At 34.2% G+C, this 23735-nt stretch overlaps 1 pseudogene; it reads left to right on the top strand.

Moving 5' to 3' along the window:
• The first annotated feature begins 508 nt into the window (after positions 1-508).
• On the top strand, positions 509-1725 carry LOC114625882 (annotated as a pseudogene).
• Positions 1726-23735: the final 22010 nt, after the last annotated feature.

The raw sequence follows: 23735 nt of genomic DNA, 5'->3' as shown, positions 1-23735 counted from the left end.
GTCCATTGCAGTGGTTAAAGCAGTCATTGGTTACAGAAGTTTAATAGTTACTCAAGATTGAAATCAAATAGGAAGGAGTAGTGACCTGAGAAAAGATCATAACAAGAAATTTGGAAAGAAGACAATAGAATGAGAGATATCAAAAAGGTTTAAACAGCCCAATCAAGTAATGATTTGGATATAAGAAATGAGAAAGAATGGTTTTCAATGTATAGCACTTCAAAAGAAGTGGGGATAGACTTTTCTCTAAGTACCTAAATTAAAAAGGATCTTTCTGTCTGGTGGAGATTTTTAGCTGTCCATTTAATTGTGTAAAGCATGTAAGACAAGGATGAAAGAAAGGATAAAATGGTGTGTATAATGCTATGTAAAATAAATAGTCAAAAACTTCTGGTATTTGTCAGACACATACATGACATATATAAAATACATTCAACATATCTATCCCCAACTCCCAGATTTTCAGTTTTAATTTTTCCTAACCTTCTGTGTCTAAGATGTGGTAAGCATGGTTATGTGGACATCCACTAGAGCAGGTAAACCTACCAGTGGTCGCACCCTTACCAGACTGGCTCTCTCTCCCTAGAATCCATCAACAGCTAAACACTCACCTACTGGAGGGAAGGGCTTTGGAGGTCCTCTCAGCTCTGTGCATAAATACTGGCCATTTGATCTTCTCCTGGCAACTCATGACTTCCTTTGAGTGCATCAGTCCTTAGCTTGTTAAGAAGACACTTGTTTTTTCTAGTGCTGTCCTACCTTTTATTTACACCTTTCATTTATATCTTTCCCCCTCACCTTCCTAGATGGTTATAACAATTAAGCTTCCATGTTATTTTGTCTTAAATTAAACGGGTTCTATAATTATTTGATCTGCTTCTATCACAGAATGGAGACCACTTGGTATATCAGCAGATGGAGAACTTGGAGTATGCCTGACCTTCTTCTCTTTAGCAAGAGATAGTTGGCTCTGAGAATCACCTGGCACCGTGGGGAAACAAAATAACCGTGTAGCTTATATGAATCCAATAGCAATGGCCAGATGTAGGGGTACAAGTTAGTCTGCAGGCCCAACTATACAGGATTATCTGAATCTACCAAGTTCTATCTGGGAAGAAGTAAGAAACAGTTAGAGAATAAAAAGAATTTCTCCAGGACATTGGCTGAATTTGCAGAAAACATGAATCAAAATTTAAAGAAAGAGCTCAAGAAAAACAGAAAGTATTATGTGGAAATGTGAGTTCATACAAAAGAAAAGAAAGAAAGAAAAAGAACAAATCATGTCGGTATACATCCTCTTCATCAAGCTCTGATTCATCAAGCATTTCTTCATATTCCAAGAATGAGCCCAAAAAACAAGAGAAAAAGAGAAAGAAGTGCCATTAATTCAAATCATTAGAAAGCTCCATATCTGAATCAGAATCACAGAGCAAGCAGCTTCTACCCCCCCACCCCGAAAAGAAAGTCAACGAATGAAACTAAGAAAGAGAAATATATCAAAAGGTACAGCAAAAATAGAAAGATGTCATATCCTGATGAAAAGCCATCCTCTTCAGAATCCTCATTTGAATCAGACTATGTAGAGGAGATTTGGGCAAAAAAAAAAAAAAGTATGATGAGCAAGAAAGACAAATGGAAAAGGTGAAAAAAAGAAAAAAGAAGCATCACAAGAAACACAGTAAGTGGAAGAAAAATAAGTCTAGTTCAAGTCACAAGTCAGTATAACAATGAGGAAAAAACAGACTTTTCATATTTAAAATGAAGTAAAGTCTAATGGAACCTTCAATTGTGACAAAAGCTAGGTCTTATTTACCGAATTACATGACATTCCATGAGTCATTCTGGAATTCATGTTGCCAGTATAAAAATGCTGTTGTGCCTGAAAAGGCCATACTTTTTAAATGCAGCTTCTATATAGCTTTTGTTTGTTTAATATCTGTCTTTATGCCTAGTAGATTCTCCTCTGGGAACCAAACTCAATTGTCATACAGGTGTTAAAATGTTTGGAAGTAAATTAAAATGTTTTAGATAATGAATAATATTGACCAAAACATATCTAATGTCAAATGTCTATAATTTGTACACATCTTTAAAATACAGTCAGAAACATACTAATAATTATAGTTGACATTTTTAAGATAAAACCGCACTGTTGTTCAAAAATTAATTTTGCAACTGTTTGGTTGATGTTACATTTTTTTAAAGAAGTTTTTTGTTTACATTGGGGAAGGGCTTGCCTCAGAGAGTGGGAGAGGTGTATGTTTGCTATTTTGGCTAGCTGAATAGTGAGCCTTTAATCCTTATACATCCTGTTCTTGCTAGTACAGTAGCCATTTTTTTTGTACATACTAAAATTCTAGAATGTTTTTATGCACTGTATCAAATGAACAAGAAAACAGTTTATAGCATAAAGCTCCCAGAGGTATGACAGTTACTTCTATTTAAACACTATTCACTTTCCGGTATGAAATGCTATTTAGCATTAGAAAGCTACATGATTTGAATTAACTGTTATTTTTTCAAGGGGAATTATTTTAAACTGTCCCTGGTTTTGTTTATTGAGGTTTTTATTAATAAAAATTATGATTTTTTTGCACATTTTATGTTGCCACTTTAATTATCCAGTGATGCTCTTTAGGACAAGTGATGATCCTTTTAAACATAATTTGTGGTTAAGCTACAAATGTCAAGTTTGTAGTATTTTAAACTTTGGGTATTAATTTCATCTCATTAGTGTGTCTAAATTGCAAATTTCCCAAGATATTTAGCATATAAAAGAAGATCTTTAACAAACTGTAATGTCTTCATACTGAAGCTCATTTACTATATGCAAGTTGAGTGCCAGAATTCTAGTATGCTGTGTGTCTTGTTACATAAATCTATTGCCAATACCTTAGTATGTATTTTAAAAGTATTTTTTGTCTTAAACATTAGTATTGAAGTAATGTAGAAGTTAAATTTAGACAATGATGACATCATTTCTCTTTCTGTGTTTATATTTCATTAAGATTCTGTGCCTTGTGCCTTTTCTGACTCATGTTCACTACTAATATTAAAAAAATAAGTTGAAAAATATATTAACTTTACATTTTATACAAGACTAACATAAATTGCAAATTTCTGCTTCAAAAACATCTATTATAGAAGATGTATTATAATGTCATGGTAAAAAATGTATTTTGACATAATGAGAGAGGCTTTGTAATTTTATTCTCAAATAGGTGATTTCACCTCAGATTCTTTGAATGAAAATCAAAATTATATAAAACATTTAGTAGTTAAATGACTTTTCACCTGTGTAGAACACTGCAGTGGTAATAATGGACTCTCTTAATATGGTTCTTAAAGTATTATAGTTTTGTCAGGCTAGATCAACTTAGAGTTTCATCAACAAAATTGTTTCTTAAAATATACCTATATGTATATTTCTGATAAAATTATTGCAATTAAAGGATGTTTTATATCCATATAGTTTTTCAAGATTATTCATTAAGTGTTTTTAAAAATTATATTTGTTGAATATTCAAAGGCATTTATGATTCATCCTATACCCCTGTGCCCCTATTTATTTCCCAGCTCATTTTTCTATTTAGAGCAGAGTGACTGAAAGAACAAGTGATGTTTTCATTTCCATACTGTAGCAGAAACAAGTCCTGTATGACTCTTCAGCTGTCTAGCTTTCTTGATAACTATAAGGCTAACCTCCAAGAAAGATGCAAGCTGCATCTTTATGTCACTGTTTAGAGGAGTTTTACCCTGGAAAATGTATTAATTTACAAAGGACTTTTTCAGAGTAAAATTAAATTCTTATGTGTTCATCCACTTAGATCTTGAATCCTTTCTTCTTATATTGCCATTTAACATGTAAAATAACAGAGAACTCAAAATATCTGTTTATCATTTACAAAAGTATTTCCCATATCTTTATCAGATACTTCTACAGATGTCTGATTAATTGAAAAGAGATATATTTGACATACTAAAAGAACATGTTCATTTTATTTGCATTTATTTTCACATACCAACTCTAGAATAGGTTGATTTTATATCCTATCCATTCCTCTGATAATAGCCTAAACACATTTCCAGGAACCAATTTGAGTCTGAAAGTTATTTTAAAACACTCATGATGAGGAAGAATACAGGATTTTAAGTATAAGTAACAGCAATGATAAAAAAAAAGTGCTCTATAAACATGTAAGAACTAATAGACTAGTGAGATTAAGTGAACATTTAACATGTAGTCTCCCTATAGAAGCATTATCCCTACTTGTAAGCACTGAAGTGTTTTTAATGGTTTGCTTCATGTAATTAGGAGCAAGGCTTCAACAATAGCATTCAAGTAACTTTCACTATAGTAAGAAAAACAGCAAGTACATCACTATGAAATAAGGGAGATTGAAAAAAATCTAGATTAGGAGTTTATTTGTAAGAATATAAAACATCTGAAAGATCTCAGGCTGAAGATGAAAGTTTAAGTTCAGATAAGTGAATGAATTAAATAAAGTATCTTGGCTTTTCATCTGGTGATAACTTTGCAGTTAAAATATATTTTGATTTATTGCTGATACTAGTTGCTTTGAAATAGTAGTGTGTGTGTGTGTGTGTGTGTGTGTGTGTGTGTGTGTGTGACAGCAATCCAGGTACTGACATTTGTCCGTCAGTTTCTACCTTATCTTTGGAGGAAAGGGTCTCTCACCTAACTGGAACCTCATTGATTCAGCTAAGTGGGCTAGCCACAAGCTGATAAAATTCTACTGCCTGACTCTAAGCACTTGAAACACATACACAGACGCACACACACACATATATCCCACAAATTTAACTTAAGTTATATCACTGTACTGAACATATATATATATATATATATATATATATATATATATATACATATATCACTGTATTGAACTTAAGTTAAATTTGTGATTTAAACTTAGGATTTTATGCAATTATTCCAAGCACTTTCCCACTGAGCCATTTCCACAACCTTTAGTAGTGATGTTCTCTTTATTTGTATTACACAAAATTGCTTTATCTAAGATGTTTGTGCATACTTTAATCGTTCTTTAAGAAAATTTCATGCTGGGCAGTGGTGGCGCACACCTTTAATCCCAGCACTTGGGAGGCAGAGGCAGGCAGATTTCTGAGTTCGAGGCTAGCCTGGTCTACAGAGTGAGTTCCAGGACAGCCTGGGCTGTACAGAGAAACCCTGTCTCGAAAAACAAAAAAAAAAGAAAGAAAGAAAGAAAGAAAGAAAGAAAGAAAGAAAGAAAGAAAGAAAGAAAATTTCATCCAGACAGACATTCAGGAAAATCTTGGATTGTATTTAAGGTGAACTGACTTTTCCACCCCTTCCTGAGGTGCCAAAACTATTGTCGCTTTTTGTCTTTATGTGTATATGTGTGCCTATATATAATGGGTTCTTCATGGGTTCTTCTGTCTCCTAACAATATCTTCTCTGGCTCAGCTCAGCTTCTCCTGTCTCAATTGTCACCAACTGTCTTCTCTTCCAGCTCTGTTCTCTGACTCTACTGGTCTGCCTCCTAGACCCTACTCCTCTGTCTCCTGGACCTTACTAAATCTGCTGGCTTTCTCATTCCTTTCCTGTTTCCAGATGTCTGACAGACAGCTGACACTGTAGTTCATTGAACTAAGCAGTTCTAAGCATTTCACAAAATAGCCATTTGACTACGACCTGTGGAATCTTTTAAAGAGTTAGGAACACAAAGTAAATCACACTACATAGGATGTTATTTTTTATCGCGATGTTCTATCGTTTTTCTGAAGGAGAATATTATATATCACAGGTAGGACTGAAAAATCACCATATAGCCCAAGAATAACCTTCAACTTCTGATCATCCTGCCTCTGGAAAGCTAAGATGCCAGGTATGTACCACCATAATATGATTATGCCTGTAGGAAACTAAAAAGCACTTTTCTGGACCTATTCGTGACAATATTCTAATTTATTTTCTGTTATTGTGATGAAAATCATGAGTAAAAGTAACTTGTGGAGGAAACTGTTTTATTGGCTTTTACATACATACCACAATATGCCATCTATCTAGGGAAGTCAGGGTTGGAACTCAATGTAGGAAGTGAAGCAAAGAAAGCTACTTACTGGATGGTGACTCATGACTTTATAGATCTCCTGTTTTACACAACTTGTAATCACCTGCCCAGGGATGGCAACACACACAATAAATAACTGGACCCTCCCACATCAAGTATCAGCCCAGTTTCATAAAATTCATAACTGAGGTTCATTCATTTCAGATTATGCTACCTAGTTTAAAGTTGACAAAAATTAACTAGAACAGACACATACATCAGTTTACATTTTATCCTTATACACTTGGAGTTCCCATATGCTAAGATTTTGGCTTTCAGATAATTCATAGATTTCTAGTCTTTATTCTACGTTTTCTTGCTGTGTGACATCCAGCAAATTATTTCACCTATATGTGACTCAGTTTTCTCTTATACCAAAAGAATTAGAAAAACAATAGTAACTATCTCAAATACTACAGCAAAAATATGATAACACTGAAAGCATTTAAACTCATCCCCTGGAACATGGCACACAGTAAGCATTTGATGCTGTATTTGTTCTTTTGTTCTAATCATCACCTTCTCTTTCTTTGTGAGACAGGATCTCACTATATAGCCTTGGCCAGTCTAGAACAAATTTTGTAGAACAGACTGTCCTTGAAATCACAAAGATTCTTCTGTCTATTTCTCCCAAGTATTGGGTTAAAGCTGTATGGTACCATGACTAGCCTATCATTTACTTTCTAATACCTATCAATATTATTGGACCATCATTTCACATGGAGTATATTTTTACTCTTTTAAAGCTAGAGGTAATTCTATTTTTCCCCTTGCAATGATGGTTATATAGTGTTTGGGAGCTCTTCAGTTTAATTAATTTAGTCAGATCATGAAAAAAGGGAGACTATAAATAAATAAATAAATAAATAAATAAATAAATAAATAAGCATGCTAAATATTTTTAATATATTTAATTGTATTATTTGTTTACATTCTAAATATTGCCCCATATTTTTTATTGATTACTTTATTTACTTTTATCTCCCCTATTAGTACACCCAACCAGAATTCTTCCACTCATCCCCCCTGCCTCTGAGAGGGTACTTCCCTTGCCAGGCATCTCAAGGGTCCAGGTTAGTTGACACTGTTGGCCTTCCTATGGGGTTCCCACCCCCTTTAGCTCCTTCATTCCTTTCCCTGACTCTTCCATAGGGGTACCCCCAGCCTCAGTCCAATGCTTGACTGCAAGTATCTGTATCTGCCTCATTCAGCTGCTGGTAGAGTCTCTTCAGAAGACAGTCATGCTAGGCTCCTGTCTGCAAACAAAACACAGCATCAGTAATAGTATCAGAGTTTGATATGTGCCCATGGGTTAGATCCCAATTTGGGCCAGTCAATGAATCGCCTTTCTTTTAGTCTTTGCTCCATTTTTGTCCCTGCATTTCTTTTAGAGAGGAACAATCCTGGATCAAAAATTTTGAAGGTGTGTTGATGACCCATCCCTCCACTGGGAGCTGTGTGTATCTACTGGAGGTGGTCTGCTCAGATTCCATCTCCTCTATGTTGGGCATTTTGTCTAAGTTCCCCCACATTGAGTCCTGGAAGTCTCTCACATCCAAGACCTCTGGTACTGTCTAAATGTTTCACCCTACACTGCACCCCAAGTAGCTGCCTATTTCCATTCATTCTCCTAAACTTCTGAAAGTCTCTCCTGTCCTAATATGTTCAAGGCTATTCCTATTTCTATTGTTCTTAGGTTTGGTCTTTTTCATAGTGTCCCATATTTCCTGAATGTTTTGAGTTAGTAACTTTTTTAAAAAAATTATATTTTTATGTATTTTTATTAGTTTTTTTTATTTATTTACATTGCGAACATCATCCCCTTTCCTGTTTTCCCCTCCACAAACACTCTATCCCATATCTCCTCCCCTTGCTTCTATGAATAATCTTCCCCACTCGCCAACCCATTTCTAACTAACCATCCTAGCATCAAGCCTCCACAGGATCAAGGGACTTCCTTTCCATTAATGCCAGATAAGGCAATCCTCTGCTACACAGGTAGCTGGAGCCATGGGTCCTCCGTGTGTACTCTTTCGTTGGTGGATTAGTCCCTGGGATTTCTGAGTCATCCAGTTTAGTTGATATTTTTCTTCCTATGAGGTTGCAACCCCCCTCAGCTCCTTTAGTCCTTCTCCTAACTCCCCCATTGTGGTCCCTGTGATCATTCTGATGGTTGACTGGTAGCATCTGCATCTGTATTAGTCAGGCTCTGGAAGAGCCTATCAAGAGGCAGCTATATCAGGCTCCTGTCAGCAAGCACTTCTTGGCATCAGCAATAGTGTCTGGGTTTGGTATCTGAATATGGAATGGATCACCAGATGGGGCAGTATCTGGATGGCCTTTCCTTCAGTCTCTAATTCACTCCTTGTTCTCATATTTCCTTTAGACAGGAGGAATTATGAGTTAAAATTTTAGAGAAAAATAACAGAGGTTTGTAGTAATGGGAGAAGGGGAACCAGAGGCAGCCACAAGAAAGTCTCAGATGCTAGGATAGCAAGAGGATCCTAGGACCAAACAGGGATGGCATTAGTTGAAATATCCAGCAAAGGGGAGGGAAATCTTATAGAGTCCATATCCAGAAGTTAGACAAGAACACTTTTTGAGGGATGAGGTGAAAACAGTTCTTAACAACAAACAAACTTCTGGGGAAATCACTATCTCTGTTCTCAAGGTATCCTACAGATATAGACTAATAGCGACAAAACCTGCATGTTATTGGTACAGAGAAACACATTTTGACTAATGGAATAGAATTGAAGATACAGAAATAAAACTAATACTTATGGACACTTATTCTTTGACAAACAATCCAAAAATATACAATGGAGAAAGCATCTTCAATAAATGGTGCTGGTCTAACTTGCTGTCAGTATATAGAAAAATGAAAATAAATCCATAGTTACCACCTTACACAAAGTTCACGTCCAAGTAGATCAAGGACATCAATGTAAAACTAGATGCCCTAAATCTAATAGAAGTGAAAATGAGAAAGCGCCTTGAACTCATTGGCACAGGGAGAAATTTCCTAAACAGACTTCCAGTAACTCAGGCTCTAAGATTAAGAATTCAAAAATGGGAACTTATGAAACTGAAAAGCTTCTGTAACACAAAGGACATATTCATTCAATGAGGCAAATCATCAACCTACATATTGGGAAGAAAACTTCACTAACACCACTTCCTATAGAGGGCTAATATTGAAAATATATAAAGAACTCAACAAGCTAACACCGCCATAAAACAAACAACCCAATCAAATATGGTGTATAGAACTAAACAGAATTCAATAATGAGGAATCTTAAAGGCCCAGAATCACTTAAAGAGGTGCTCAAAGTCTTTGACCATCACATAAATGCAAATCAACACAAATTGAATCTGAGATTCTACCTTACCCCAATTAAAACAACTAAGGACAAATACTCAGGTAACAGAACATGTAAATATGGAGAAAGAGGAACACTCCTCCATAGCTGGTAGGATTGTAAACTGGTACAGCCACTCTTGAAATCAATCTGGAGGTTCCTCATAAAATTGAAAATAGATCTACCTGAAGACCCAGTTATACTACTCTTGGCTATGTACCCAAAAGATGCTTCCATCATGTCACAAGGGCACGTGTTCCACTATGTTCATAGCAGCCTTATGTGTGATAGCCAGAAGCCGGAAACAACCCACATGTCCCAGAAAGGAAGAATGGATACAGAAAATGTGGTTCATTTATACAACAGAATACTATTCAGCTATTAAGAAAGGCATCATGAGTTTTGCAGGCAAACAGGTGTGCTTTTTTATATGTTACTTGGCCTTTTCCCCTTGCAGTTTTTCTTCCTATGTTCTATATGGTTAGAGTTTGAATTATTATGTGTTGAGGGATCTTTCGTTTCTGGTCCCATCTATTTGGTGTTCTGAAAGCTTCTTGTACCTTTTGGGCATGTGTCTCTTAAGGATAGGAATTTTTTCTTCTATGGTTTTTGATGGATAGAATTTAAGATTATCATCATGAGAGATGTAACCCAGAGTCAGAAAAACAGGCAATATGTGTATGTACAAATGAATAAGTGGATATTAGCCATAAAGTGCAGGACAAATATTCTACAATCCACAAACTCAAAGAAGCTAAGTAACAAGTAAGGCCCAAGGAGAATGCCTGAATCTCACCCAAAAGGTCAAATAAAATAGACATCAAGTGTTGATGGAGAGAACGAACTGTGCAGCAGGCAGTATGGAAAAGGGAACAGGAGGGACTAAGTGTAAGGAATACTGGGGGAGAGAGAAGAGAGAACACGTAGCAGAGGAACTTTTTTGCTTCATTTTAGACATAAATCAGAGAGAATATTGATGTCAAGGAAGATATTCCCAAGAATCCACCCCCAAGAGCTCTATTTGAACAAACTGCATACTAATTCCTAAAGTTTCAAGAATGGCCCTCAAAGCCATCTGGGTACCAAACTTTTCTGAATTCACTTAATATTCAAATTATAGAAAATGCCAATAAGTGTGATCAATGAATCCATCTGCTAATTTGTACATTTCTGACTAGATTTATTTAGATCAGGCATATACAACTTCTGGTTTATAGTTAAATGTTACTGTGTACTTTCAAATTTATCATTATTTAAGACTATTTTAGTTGGTAATCAGCAATATATTTGTCTACAGTTCATTAATTTACCAGGAAAATTTTTCATGTGGAAAATACAGCAGGATTAAGTCTGTATCCTAAAACCAAAAGAAATACATTGTTATTTTCCCCTTAAGGTTTATTAGAAGTTTATATGTATGTATAAACATATAAACATACATATAAACTCTGTGTGTGTGTGTGTGTGTGTGTGTGTGTGTGTTATGCCCAACAAATTTAATTTCAGTACCTGTGCTTCATAAAGCCTTTTCACTTTCTTTTGGAGCTGAAAAATAGTTCGTTCTTTCCTGATATTAAATTGAAATTAGAAGATTTGCAGTTCACCAAGAAATGTGCTAGACTAGCCCACTAAATATTCAATATGTTGTCTGCCAAATCCAGCGAATTTACTAGAATATAATTGTATTTGAAATATTTTATGTTTTTACTTTTATATTTTAAAATATTATTTATTATTCTTTTATGTATTGTATCCTGACCTCAGCCTACCTTTCCTTTCATTGTCCCAGTCTTCCCCTTGCTGCAATCTAAACTTCTAAATACATAAAGCTTACATGATTACCTTCAATTATCATTTTAATATTGAAAAGTCATCATATGAATTTGAGCTTAGAAAGAGCTAATTAAATTTATGGAGACAAAAAAAGAAGTGTATGTTTCAGGCTTATTCAAAGGGAATAAAACAAATTAGGAGCAATAAAAGGGATCTTTGAGATGAGTAGTTGATAATTCTACTAAATTTATGAAGTCCACAATACTTTATCAAACTAATATTTGGGCTAAATTATCATTCAGTAGGATATAAGCATGTTCGAAGTATGTTTAGACTATATTCTGGAGGGGATTAGGTAAGTTCACAGCCTTATCCTGACACAGTCAGTAGTATACTGTTTCTCAAGCATATATAAAGTTATTTTTTTTTAATCCTAGCTGTCAACAATATTAAAGGAAATAATTCTATAGATCTATATTTATATACTAGTAAATATTTAACATTTAAGACAGTGGCTGTCATTACATTTCTTATTAGTTATTTGTGATTTTCTATTGTTTTCATTGACCCATCTGGCTTTTGCATTATCAGACAAGTGTGCTAAAGGGAAAGTTATAGTAATATTTCTCACGCATCTAATCAGTATTTGTTGCTGGTGATTACATGATTCAGTTGGTTTGGTTTTCTCTTGTGAAAAACTCCCATTTTCCTTTCTCTTTCAGAATAGCTATTTTTCCATCAGACAATGATCAATTGTGTAAATCCTGTCAATTACTTCATATATTACATCCCACTACATATTCTTCTAGCCTGAGAAGAAAAACACAGAGTGGTTTTTAGAGTCCAAATGAATGTGTTTTGACATGAACATGGGCCAAGATTCCATCTCTCACTTCATTTCACTGAGCACTTACTACGACTAGTAGAATACAGTATTTTTGAATTCTTAGACAACAACCCAAATTCCAGGCACATAGCACAGGCAGAGTAAGATTTTCTTTGTATAATGCACAGTCAATTATTTTAAAAACTGCAGATTTCACTGAGAGAATATTTCCAGAATTTAATGATGTAAGCCTGTGAACACATTCTATGGTACTCCTCAGAGATAATACTTTGCCCCATCATCTGAAAAGCATTGAACAGATTTACACTGGAATTTCAGAAGAAGAGGGTCAATAATTATAGAGACTCAAGTTCAGCTTCCAAATTGACTCAGACTTTTGCTACATTTACTATCAATCAGCAACTTAGTATGGAAAGTGTAATAATTAGCATTTATGCAACAGAAGTCAAAGTGGGAAATAAGGAGTAGAGGAACAATGATCAATGACACACAAGTATGGGGAATCTATCTGTTGGTAATATGTTAAGTTCTATTAAAATTTGAATCCTAATCCATTCTTTTTTCCAGAGTGCTCTTAAATCATATTTGTCATGTTGCCTGTATCCTAAATCCTATTTGACACATCATCTATTTACAGATTGACTGATTTTTTTAAATCTACTGGCTATCTAATGCTTTTTTGCAATGTTGATTGAACAAAATTGAAAGAATATTACCCCTACTCTGAGACATTGAGTTTCCAGCAGGATGAGGCACATCTTCTTGTACTGGGGTCTAAATAGGAAGTTTAGATAGGGGTGAAGGGGATCCAATGACCAAGGTAACTCATACTCTACTTGTTAAGGGTCCCATGTGAGTACCAAGTTGCACACTTTTGGGATTCTATCATATCATCTGCAAATACACATACTTTGACTTCTTCTTTTCCAATTTGTATTCCCTTGATCTCCTTTAGATGTCAAATTGCTCTGGCTAGAACTTCAAGTAGTATATTAAATGGAGAGAAAAAGAGAAAGAGAGAGAGAGAGAGAGAGAGAGAGAGAGAGAGAGAGAGAGAGAGAGAGAGAGGAAAGTACTTATTAGAATTAGATGTCAGTTGCAACTTGTGGATATTTATAAATCATTCTTTTTTTGGACCATTTATTATGAGTTCTCTCATGAATAATAGTGACAATGTTTCACATTATTTATAGAATAAATATTTGTCTCTATTTCCCAATCAATCTTATGAATTTAGTGTTTTATTTGTCTAGAATTTTGTTTGTTGGGTTTTTTTGGTGTTTTGTTTTTTTTTTTTTTGTTTTTTGGTCTTTAAATAATACTTTAAAAAAAATTTCCCTTAGTAAAAAACCTCACAATCTTTACAGTAAATTGGAGGAAAATTCTTTGGAAGAAAAAGGTTCTATTTAGATTATAGTATGGTGATGACATATGTTTTCTGTTGAATAGTCATATTTAAATGCTGAAATATTTAATGACTGTTGGACATTTTAAATAGTACTGTGCTTTATATTGTGATGTTAATATTAACATTGAATCTCTCGGATAAACAAGAAGGAAAAGTACGGTTTTTCTGTTCTTTTTTTTTTTTGGATATTTTCTGGGTGTGTGGGGAGGGAACTATGGCTTAATAGTATTCCATGAGTGTTAAGTAAAAAAGAGTTTACTTTTGCTAATTAGTTTTTGTCAACTTGACAAAAGCAGCATCATCTGGGAATGGTGAGCTTCAACTGAGACAATGCTTCCATCACCCTGGTCTGTAAGTGAGTCTATAGCATATTTTCTTGATTAAATGTGGGAATATTCTGCCAATTGTACTCAGTGCCACTTTTAGGCAATGTGGTCCTGGGTTGTATAAGAAAGTAAGCTGTGCAAACAAATAAGAAGTGTTCCTCCATGGATTCAGTTCCTCCTTACTGGTTTCTCAACTGAGTTCTTGCCCTTACTTTTTTCAGATGGACTATACATTAAACTGAAACAAATGCTTTTCTCCCTAAGTTGTTTTTAGTTATAGTGTTTATTGCAATAGAAATCTAACTAGGAGAGTAAAAAAAAAAAACACTAAGAATTTGCATTTATAACTCATTTTATTCCTCTATGTTGTAAAGGTATTTATTGTAAACTGAAACATTCTCACTTCAAAAGAGGAAGAACACTTACCCACAAGCATCATGATATTAAGAAAGCTAGTAACAATTCAGTCAGTTCAAGAAGGTATTTATAAGTTTCAAGATGCTCAAAAGCTTACAAAAAATCATGTGATATCTTCTCAAGTTTATGTAAGAAGTGAAAAAATTCTGACAGTGCTGAAGGGCAAGGAATATTGCTTTTATGATTCAGCTCCCACAGTAGGGTAGAGTTAAATACTCAGTCACCCATGTCCCTGAAAGCAATGCTAATTAACTCATTAGGTCACCAAGATAGAGCCTAGTAAAGGCATTTTGTCATTGCTTTGTCTGTGAGAATAAACTTGTTCTTAGTTGAGACAAATAGTATAGCTAGTATCTAAAAGACTATAGGTACAGAGAAATTTTCAACAGTATCTTTTACTAAACAATTCTCAAATGTATAAAGAAACAAAAATATAAATGTAAATTAATACAAGATATTTATGCATGAATATACATAAACACAGAAAAAACTCATTTCATATTTCATTTTTTTTTACCAGCATTTAAGATTAAGCATCATCTTTGGTCTTATTTTTTCCAAATATAATTGTCTACAGTCCCCAAGTCCCAAACCAAACTTTTATAATGTTGACAGTATTTTCATCAGAAAACATAATTGTTTGATAACTCATAACTTCTTTTTTTCCCATTTTATTACAGTTTTGCTTAATTTCTGCAACACATGTCTTGATATTGCATTCTCCAAGAACTGAGAAGAATTAAAGTCTCTTGTAAAACATTTATGCATTATATTTTATACTTGTAAAAATTAAAATATAATACTGTGGTATAAAAAAACAAGTGTATTAAAATCCATGTTTCTTTAAGTAATCGTATGGATAGAGAGATTCAAAAGAATGTTTAGTAGTTTGACCTATCACCAGGGCAGTGCCTTTGCAATACATTGTGATAAAAGTACTAACAATGACTTAAATATGACAATTGTAATAATATATGCTTAATTTTCTTAATCAAAAATGTAAAATTGATATAAATTCTTAGTGAAATAATACTTTATAAAACTAGAATCACTGAAACTTCAAAACCCAAGAAATGCCAAGGTTTAGTAAAGGTGAGTAAAAATAGAGCCATCATTAATTTGCAGTGAAAAATGTAGGAAGCTGAGGCAGGCGTAAGTGAGTGTATAAAAAACAAGTGAAATCCTGAATGAATATGTATTGTTGATATGGGCATGGCTATGTCAAGAACCAGTACCTCTCAGATCTATGAAAATTTGGCATATCTTTTCATATGAAGTAAGGCTCAGAGGGATACTAAAGCCTTTCTATGGACCAAGACAAAATGTAACAGCAGCTCCTTCTTTCTCCCAGGTATTCATAGCCTGAGACTGTTCATCTACAGAGACTGCCTATGGAAATTAGCTTATTCCTGGATCCTGTATTATACATGTGAAACACACTGAAGTTTCAGGATGTTGTGCTAGTTCTTATCGCTCCACCAGTGTGTGCATGTCCAACATGATTCTCGCTTTTCTGTATATCCTTTCTTCATTCCCTCCTCACATTTCGTCAAGTTCTGGAACCAATACATCTAGGCAGATTAACACTATGACAAGAACTTTGTCTATTTCTAAATTAATGAAAGGGAAATGTAATTGAATCATTATTCTTCTTAGTTATACAAAAGATGAAGAAATACATCTTCACAGCTAGACCTTATATTAATATGCATAGAAGTACTATTGAGAAAAATTACAAACTGGAAACAATCCAATTATTGATCAATAGGGAATTGATAAATGCTAAACTTAGGCATATCCATACATTGGGCTGCCAGGAAAAAAATTAAAGCAATAAAAGTGAATCTTGGATATATGATGTTAAATTCAAGAAACTAGGAACACAGATGATGGTATATTCTATTTTTTTTTAATGGGACTCTATAAAAGCCCCAATAATAGGGATAAAATATATATCACAACATTTCAGAGTCTGGAGTTCACAAGAAGGACTTTACCTGACGAGATCAGGAGTAAATTTTTTTCAGCAAATGAAATACTCAAAGCGTTTCGATGTTGATTATATAGTTAGATACATTTGTTATATTTTACCTGTAAGCTTAAAAAGAGCAACTTATTATACTTTACATTAATTGTACTAAGATGTTAAAAAATACATCTCTGAAGAAAACATTTCCTTATTCTATGAGATTCTATACTTTTACTCTTTGCCTCAAATACCATCAAAAACTTGAGCAGAGAATATGTGTCATCAATTTTTGTATCAAAGAATTCTCTCTGTATTTTTTGTTTTTCCTGTCATTCACTTGCTATCAGTGAGTTACTTATGTCAATAATAAGAATGCACTTTTGATATCTAGTCAGGATGTTTGGTAAGATTGGCAAAGGCTGCTGTAGAATTTATGGCTTAGTAATAAAGAACAAGAAAATATATTTATGGGACATAGCATCAAATCACTACATTTTTATATTATGATTTGGAAAACATTTAAAACAGTGATTGTGAATAGAAAATACAAAAATTCAAGACAAATGACAAAAGAATATTTTTCTTTTTGAATGTTTGGATTCATTTGAATGTATGGACAGGTCTGTACATGTGAGTTTATATCCACATATATATTGAAAGCAACTGTATATGTTGTGTGTAGGAATACATAATGAGCTATATAAAAAACTGTTTAAGTCAAAACAGTTTAAAATTATGACAGCCTATGCTACATTTGACAATCTATTTTTTATGTTGTTTGTAGTGTCCTATACATCTTGTAGTCTTAAGCTGGTTAAGGACAATGAGAGAATGAAGAAAGAAGAGACACATATGGAAAATCTGGGTCAGGTGAGCTGTGAGTACTCTGATGGAACTGAATTCAATACCACCCAACCTGAAGCTTTGTGTTTTTATTATATACAGCATAAGTAGGACATATTAGTTAGTCTTAGGAGGAGGTCTCTGTAGGTAGACAATCTAGTTTGTAAATTTCTGGGGTAGAGAGGAAGCTGGGGTTCATAGTTTTTCCCACATTGCCAATACTCACACTCTGACCAGAGAATGGCATTACTACCTCTTTGAGTCTTCCTTATCCTTGGTGAAGGCTTTGACAAATTCCTGTGAATATGAGGCATGTATCTCTGTCAATACACATTCACTCAGGACTTCTTCCATTCTTTATACATTAATTAGTGTCTTACCAGGATCTCTAAGTTGGTACAACAAAAATAATATTAACATTAAGAATGTTAAGAAGTAAAAAATCTGAATCACATATATCTTTTGTTTAACAAATAATTCATACTTCATGACCATCATATATACAATTTCTTCTATGAAAAACTTATATGACAGGAAGAACTTATATAAACTATACTTATTTGTATCTTTGCTGAATCATTCATACTAGGGATTAGTTAAAGCATCATTTTGCAGCCCAGTTGCCAAATATTTTATTCCTAAATAACTGTTGATCGGAATTCAGAAATCACAAAATTATATGTATTAGGAAACATGATTACTTCCACATTTAATGTAAAAGTATCATTGACGATTAGCTTTCTCAAAAGTCTTCCTTTTAAATTTAGCATTTCTAGAAGGAGACTCAGGACCTTTGCTTTGCTTTATAGTCACAAGAGCAACTTGTTTTTGTTGTGGTTTGAGCTTTAAATGACCTTCACAAGTTCATATTTTGAGCAATTGGTTCCTATTTATAGAGGAATCTGGGATATTTAGGATGTGGAATCTAGTAGGAGGAAGTGGATAACTGAGGAAAGATGCTTAGTAATATATTATTCCTATATTCTTTCTTCCTTACTCTCTATCTACAAATTTATACTGTGTGGAGAACTGGCCAATGCAAGTACTTACCAACACAAAATGTAACCACTTCTCTGTGCTTTTCCTATTATAAAAGACTGAAATATTTTTAAAACACTTAGTCAAAGTAAACCTTTCCTTCCTTGAGTTGCTTCTGTCAAATATTTTGTCACAATGTCAGAAAAAGTAGCTGATTTGATATTTGCTTATTATTTTTATGCATATCAGTGTTTTTCTTGCATGTTCTGAGCCATGATTTGGGTGCCAATAATTGAACTTCAATCTTCTGGTAGAGCAGCCAGTGTGCTTTTAACTATTGTGCCATTTAACTATATCTCTAACAGACCCAAAGCTTTAAATGGCAATATCTGATTTCTATTTCAAGGCATATTTGGCAAGAAAGTCATAAGGTATGTCCATGTGCTTTTATCTAACTCCCTGACTCAACCATGGATCACTCCAAGTATGACTATTAGTATCATCTGGTACACAAAAAGGACATGTTCCTAGTATAGAAGAAGAGAAGCAATGTTTCTAATGATTGAACATTAAATGGAGTCAAAAATTTCTGACAGATATTACATTATATTAGCAGATCTATTCTCTTTTGTTTTCCTTGAGATAAGCTTAAATGGACCTTACAATGACAAGATTGAGATCCTAGTATGATCAAACAACTATAAAGGGTTTATTTCAATAAGATACTGATCTAGTCAGTAAAGACTTGCTTTACATTCTTATTGCATTTCTTTAATATTTTTACTTGTGAATTAAAAGTAGAGTGTTGTAATAATACATTCTGTTTGTAACCACCTATGTGTTACCTAAAAATCAGTGATTACATGCTATATTTTTTCACTGATACTGCTACCAAATAAATGTACATCAAGTCACTTTTTTTGAATTTTTTTTATTTAATTTTTTTTGAACATGAAATGCTTTCTTATAGCATGTTTTACAAGGGGAGGGGGTAAGAGGGGCCAGGTGGTGGAAAAGTACAGAATCTTCTTGGCCTCTGCCTTGAAAAATGTCATGGTCTATACGGTACACTGCCTTGAATTATGATCTACCTGCTATTCTTCAGAAGATATGGTACACTGCTTGAGTTATGGTCTCCCTGCTATTCTTCAGAAGATATGGTACACTGCTTTGAGTCTATCTGCAGTTGCCAAGCAGGATCTTGCAGTTGCCAAGCTTCAGGGGACATTGTGCAGGTGGGGAAAGGTAGGGGGTGAGGGTAATTGCGAGGGTCCTGGCTTCTGGCATCTCCCCCTTCTCTGTTTAGTTAGAGAAGGCGTCTTATGATCAATCCCAACTATGTGAGTTTTGAATTTGGGTGTCTAATTATGGGGGGTCTTAGACAAGTTCACAACCCCAAAACATTGATGTGAGATGAATCACATCGATGGTCGAAGGCTTTATGCTGTTGACGATGGGCAACGTCTCACAAAAAGTAGAAAAAGCTATTTCTAATCGATATATTATATAGTCTGATTAATTGTCAGTGGTGCTATAAAAGTCCTTTGACAAAAGATTATTAATATAGATTTATATATTCTTAAATAAGGACTTCATGACTCTCTGAGTGTGGAAGGAGCGACTGTTGGCGCTTCTGCCCTGATTTTACAAGAACTCTGAAAAATTGGCTTTAAAAACAAAAGAGGGGGAATGGTACCCCCTCAGAAGGAGTCCCCCTGTAATACTCTCCATCATGCCTTGTTCACTTTTATACCTCTAAAGCTAAAAGCTCATGACAAATCTCTTGCTGACCATGTTGGTGACCTTTGGCACCACCAAGACCAACAAAACTTTGCCACAGATATGGGGAAGGACCCTCTTACCCATAAAGGGAATGGCCCAGACCCAGTTCCCTTATGGAGCCAAGGACTGATATGCCTGTCCAATACCACAGAAGGCACAGCTAACTGGCTACCAAAAAGATTAATGAAAAAATAGATACCCCCACAAAGCCAGGCCCAACCATCAAGTCACTTTTTAAAATGAGAATTTCTTCAAGGCAGAGAGAAGATGTCATCAAATATTTTTAACTGAATATAGTTTTCTTTTAGTACAATATATGAGAAGATAAATAGATGAGTTATGGCGAAAAAGAAACAGTAAAAGAGATAGACAGATAGATTAGATAGATAGATAGATAGATAGATAGATAGATAGATAGATAGACTATTATTTTAACATAACTTGTTTTGTGAATGCCATATATTTTTGTGACAAACTAGGCAGGAAAGAATTTTTCAGAAGGTGGGCAATATTTTTATTCACTAGTCACAAAATGAAAGAAAACAAAAGAGTACAGATATTATTCTTCCTCTTCATCAGTATAAACCAAATTACATTATTTGCACAAGGCACTAGATCTTGAAAAGGAGCATACATGTATGTTAAAGTAAAAAAGAGAAAAGCAAATGTCTCTTTTGTTTAGCTGCTTCTTCCTCAGCAGGTGGCAGTTAAAAAGGGGAATAGGAGCCAGGGCTGCTGGCAGTGAGAAAAGAGACACAGGATACTGCTGTTTCTTTACTGTGTAGGCACTTATGATACTGGATGAGTCTCTCATGTTGTGGAGACTGAGCTTGGTAAATGAATAAAAAAAATTCTCTCTGTCTCTGTCTCTAAGTTTATCTCTCTCTCTCTCTCTCTCTCTCTCTCTCTCCCTGTGTGTGTGTGTGTGTGTGTGTGTGTGTGTTATAAATTCAATAATGTCCTCACATATTGAGTTGGTATTGATGTAGTGTTCATTTTCCAAACATGCCTAAAAGCAGTTTGGTTCTCCCAATGACAAACAAAATCTACCGCAGACACTTCCCCCACAGCTACAGAATGAGAATCTATATCTGAACTTGTGCCTTTCAACTTGTCTTGCAAAGTGATTGCTCAAAAAAGATGAGTTTTCACTGTGAGGCTGCAGTTGAACGTGGTCTTGAATTTCTAATGAGAATGTGCAGCAGTTTTTTCTCAAGCAAAATCTGCCTTGTATGCAGAATGAAAATCAGTACCATTTTATGTTCCAGTTTCCTACAGAAAAGAAATTGTGGGTCAAGGGAGAGGAACAATCAATGTAGAGGCTTTAGAAAGCAATTAACTCTTTCAAGTCTCAGAATGTTTTAAAGCCCAGTGTCTAATAATAGTGGCTAACATTTTGGGAGTACTTTCTAAATGTCAGGGAATATTGTAAGTGTTCAACATAGATAGAGATTTTTTTAATCCTCATAATCCCTAGTAAGCTTCTAAAATGTGAGTTAAACCAAAGAAGTTTTGCTATAAATTCAGGGCCTAAGGCCATGTGCATATTGGCAGATACATAAATTTTGAGTTCAGAGAGCGGTGTATTACGTGTTTCATTTGCCAATCACTAGCCTTGTAACTGTAAGCAGATAAGACATTCAACCATATCTTTCATCTATGAAACAGAAAGTACTAGCTATTTAATGTGATCCGAACAACAGTGTCAAATTTTGTAAATACCAAAATATCACATTGAAGGTTGTCTGATATAATAGGTACCAATATATGTATCAACTTAATCAACAGGCTTCTATTTAGGTTCACCCTTGGGGCATTCCTTTTAAGAGAACTGGGGGAAAAGAAAAGAGTGAAGCTTACATATTTAACATGTCTAGGTTCCAAATTTCTGTTTGTTTACATGCCCAGTTGGGTTGATATGGGATAAAAATGATTTACTCTTACTATCACCAAGGAGTTGTTTCCTTATATTTATTTTCATAGAATTACTAAATTTTATACTGATATCTATTGCATTCTGACTAAAACAATTAAGGCAGTATTGATGTAGTAATGGGAATAGGGAATAGGGGTCAGAATAAATGGTTATACAAAGAAAATAGAAAGGAATGAGATAGAAAGTGTAAGTAAAAAAAAAAAACAGATTGTCTGTGATTAATAGATAAGAAAAAGTGTAGGGAAAGACAAAGACTTGAAAGATGTCATAATGACTTTTCAATTGCTTAAATGAGCCAACATGCCCAAAACAAGCTGCAGAAGAAAGGGTTTATTATGTACTTGCATACAGTTTCTACAAGTTAGAGTCCATGACCATCATGGATTGTAGTATGGCAGATTTTAGGCAGGCATAGTACTAGAAAGAAATCAGAGATATTTTGTTTGTCTATCAAGACAAGGTTTCTCTATATAACCTTGTCTGTTCTGGAACTCACTCTGTAGACAAGATTGGCATTAAACTCAGATCCATCTGACTTTGCTTCCATCCTGATGGAATTAAAGATGAGTTCCACCACTCCTGAGTAGCATAGATTTTATATCTGATCCACAAATACAAGGCAAAGAAAGCAAGAGAGACACTGGGGAATGAAAAAGACTTTTGAACCCTCAAAGCCCACTATCTCCTGTAAATCTTTCTCAAATAACTCTACCAACTGGGGAGCAAGCAATCAAATCTATGAACCTGTGGGGGGTCATCCTCATTCAACCCACAGCTGGAGATAAGGGGAGGTCAATGGTTTTCCATTTTTAACATTAAATATATTAAAATGTTTATAGAGTAGTATAAACTGGCCAGAAAATTGAGAAGTGTAGGGTTGTTATCTAGTAAAAGACAACAAATTACAGTGAGAGGAAGATTTCAAGAAAAAGTAAACAGAACTGTAATTATTTTTATACTTGAAAGAAAGATAGTGAAATAACAGAAATTGGGCTAAATATAGATATATGAGTGTAAACCTTAGAAGCATGGAAAAGGATTAGTTTTTGCCTGAACACATTTTTTCAGATGAGTAAAGTATGGAAGGCATTTTAAATTATCACTGTAAAAAATAAAAAAAAGGGGGGGTGGGATCTTAAAGGGATACTTGTATAAACTACCTTGTTTTCCTGGGAAGTCAGCTGTTTTGGGAATCAATATGTTTTGAATTATCAAAAATCATGTTTATAGGAAGATATCTAATTACTATTTGGTAGAATAGAAGTGAAAGATTTAGTAATTTGCTTGGTTACAGGCTTTGTTTTTTATTTTATTTTTTCAAAATAGAAGTATTTTAATTTATTTCAACAGGAGCTAGGACTGGAACGTAGGCTTGGATAGTTTGGTCATCTTGATAAGCCCTTAGAAACAGTGATCACGGGACTCTTCATGGAAATTTGATTATTGCCTTGCTTGTTCTTCGACTATTTGTGTTGTCTTGCTTGTTCCTTGACTATTTGCATCTATTGTATTGCTAATTCCTCAACCTAGAACTGACCTTAATACTTGCATATAATTAAAATGATTACAGGTTTTATAATTTGCAATTCACTGTTAGTACAACTTTCAAAGATAAATGAAAGTAGAGAATACTAATATGAAAATATTGAAGAAATTTATCAGTGAGACAAACCTGCCAAGAGAGAATGATAACATTAAAATAAGGCTGATGATAAATTAGAAAAAGAATGAGAAGGGGGTAGAGAGCTGAGTGAAATAAAATATTATGTACAAATTGATGATTTGGCACTTGCCTGTGATCCCAGCCCTGAGCTAGAGGAGGCAGGTAGATTATAAGTTTAAACTCAGTCCAGCCAATATTTTGTGGCTACTTAGTAAGATAATAGTTAATAAAATTCATAAATATCAGGGATAGATATATCTCAGTGGTTTATAAGAATTGCTGGTTTTGCAAAGGATGCAGATTAGTTTCTCAGCATC

This window comes from Grammomys surdaster, unplaced genomic scaffold (genome assembly GCF_004785775.1).
Source record: "Grammomys surdaster isolate TR1022 unplaced genomic scaffold, NIH_TR_1.0 61, whole genome shotgun sequence".
Taxonomy (NCBI): Eukaryota; Metazoa; Chordata; class Mammalia; order Rodentia; family Muridae; genus Grammomys; species Grammomys surdaster.
This window is presented reverse-complemented; position numbering and strand designations above follow the sequence as displayed.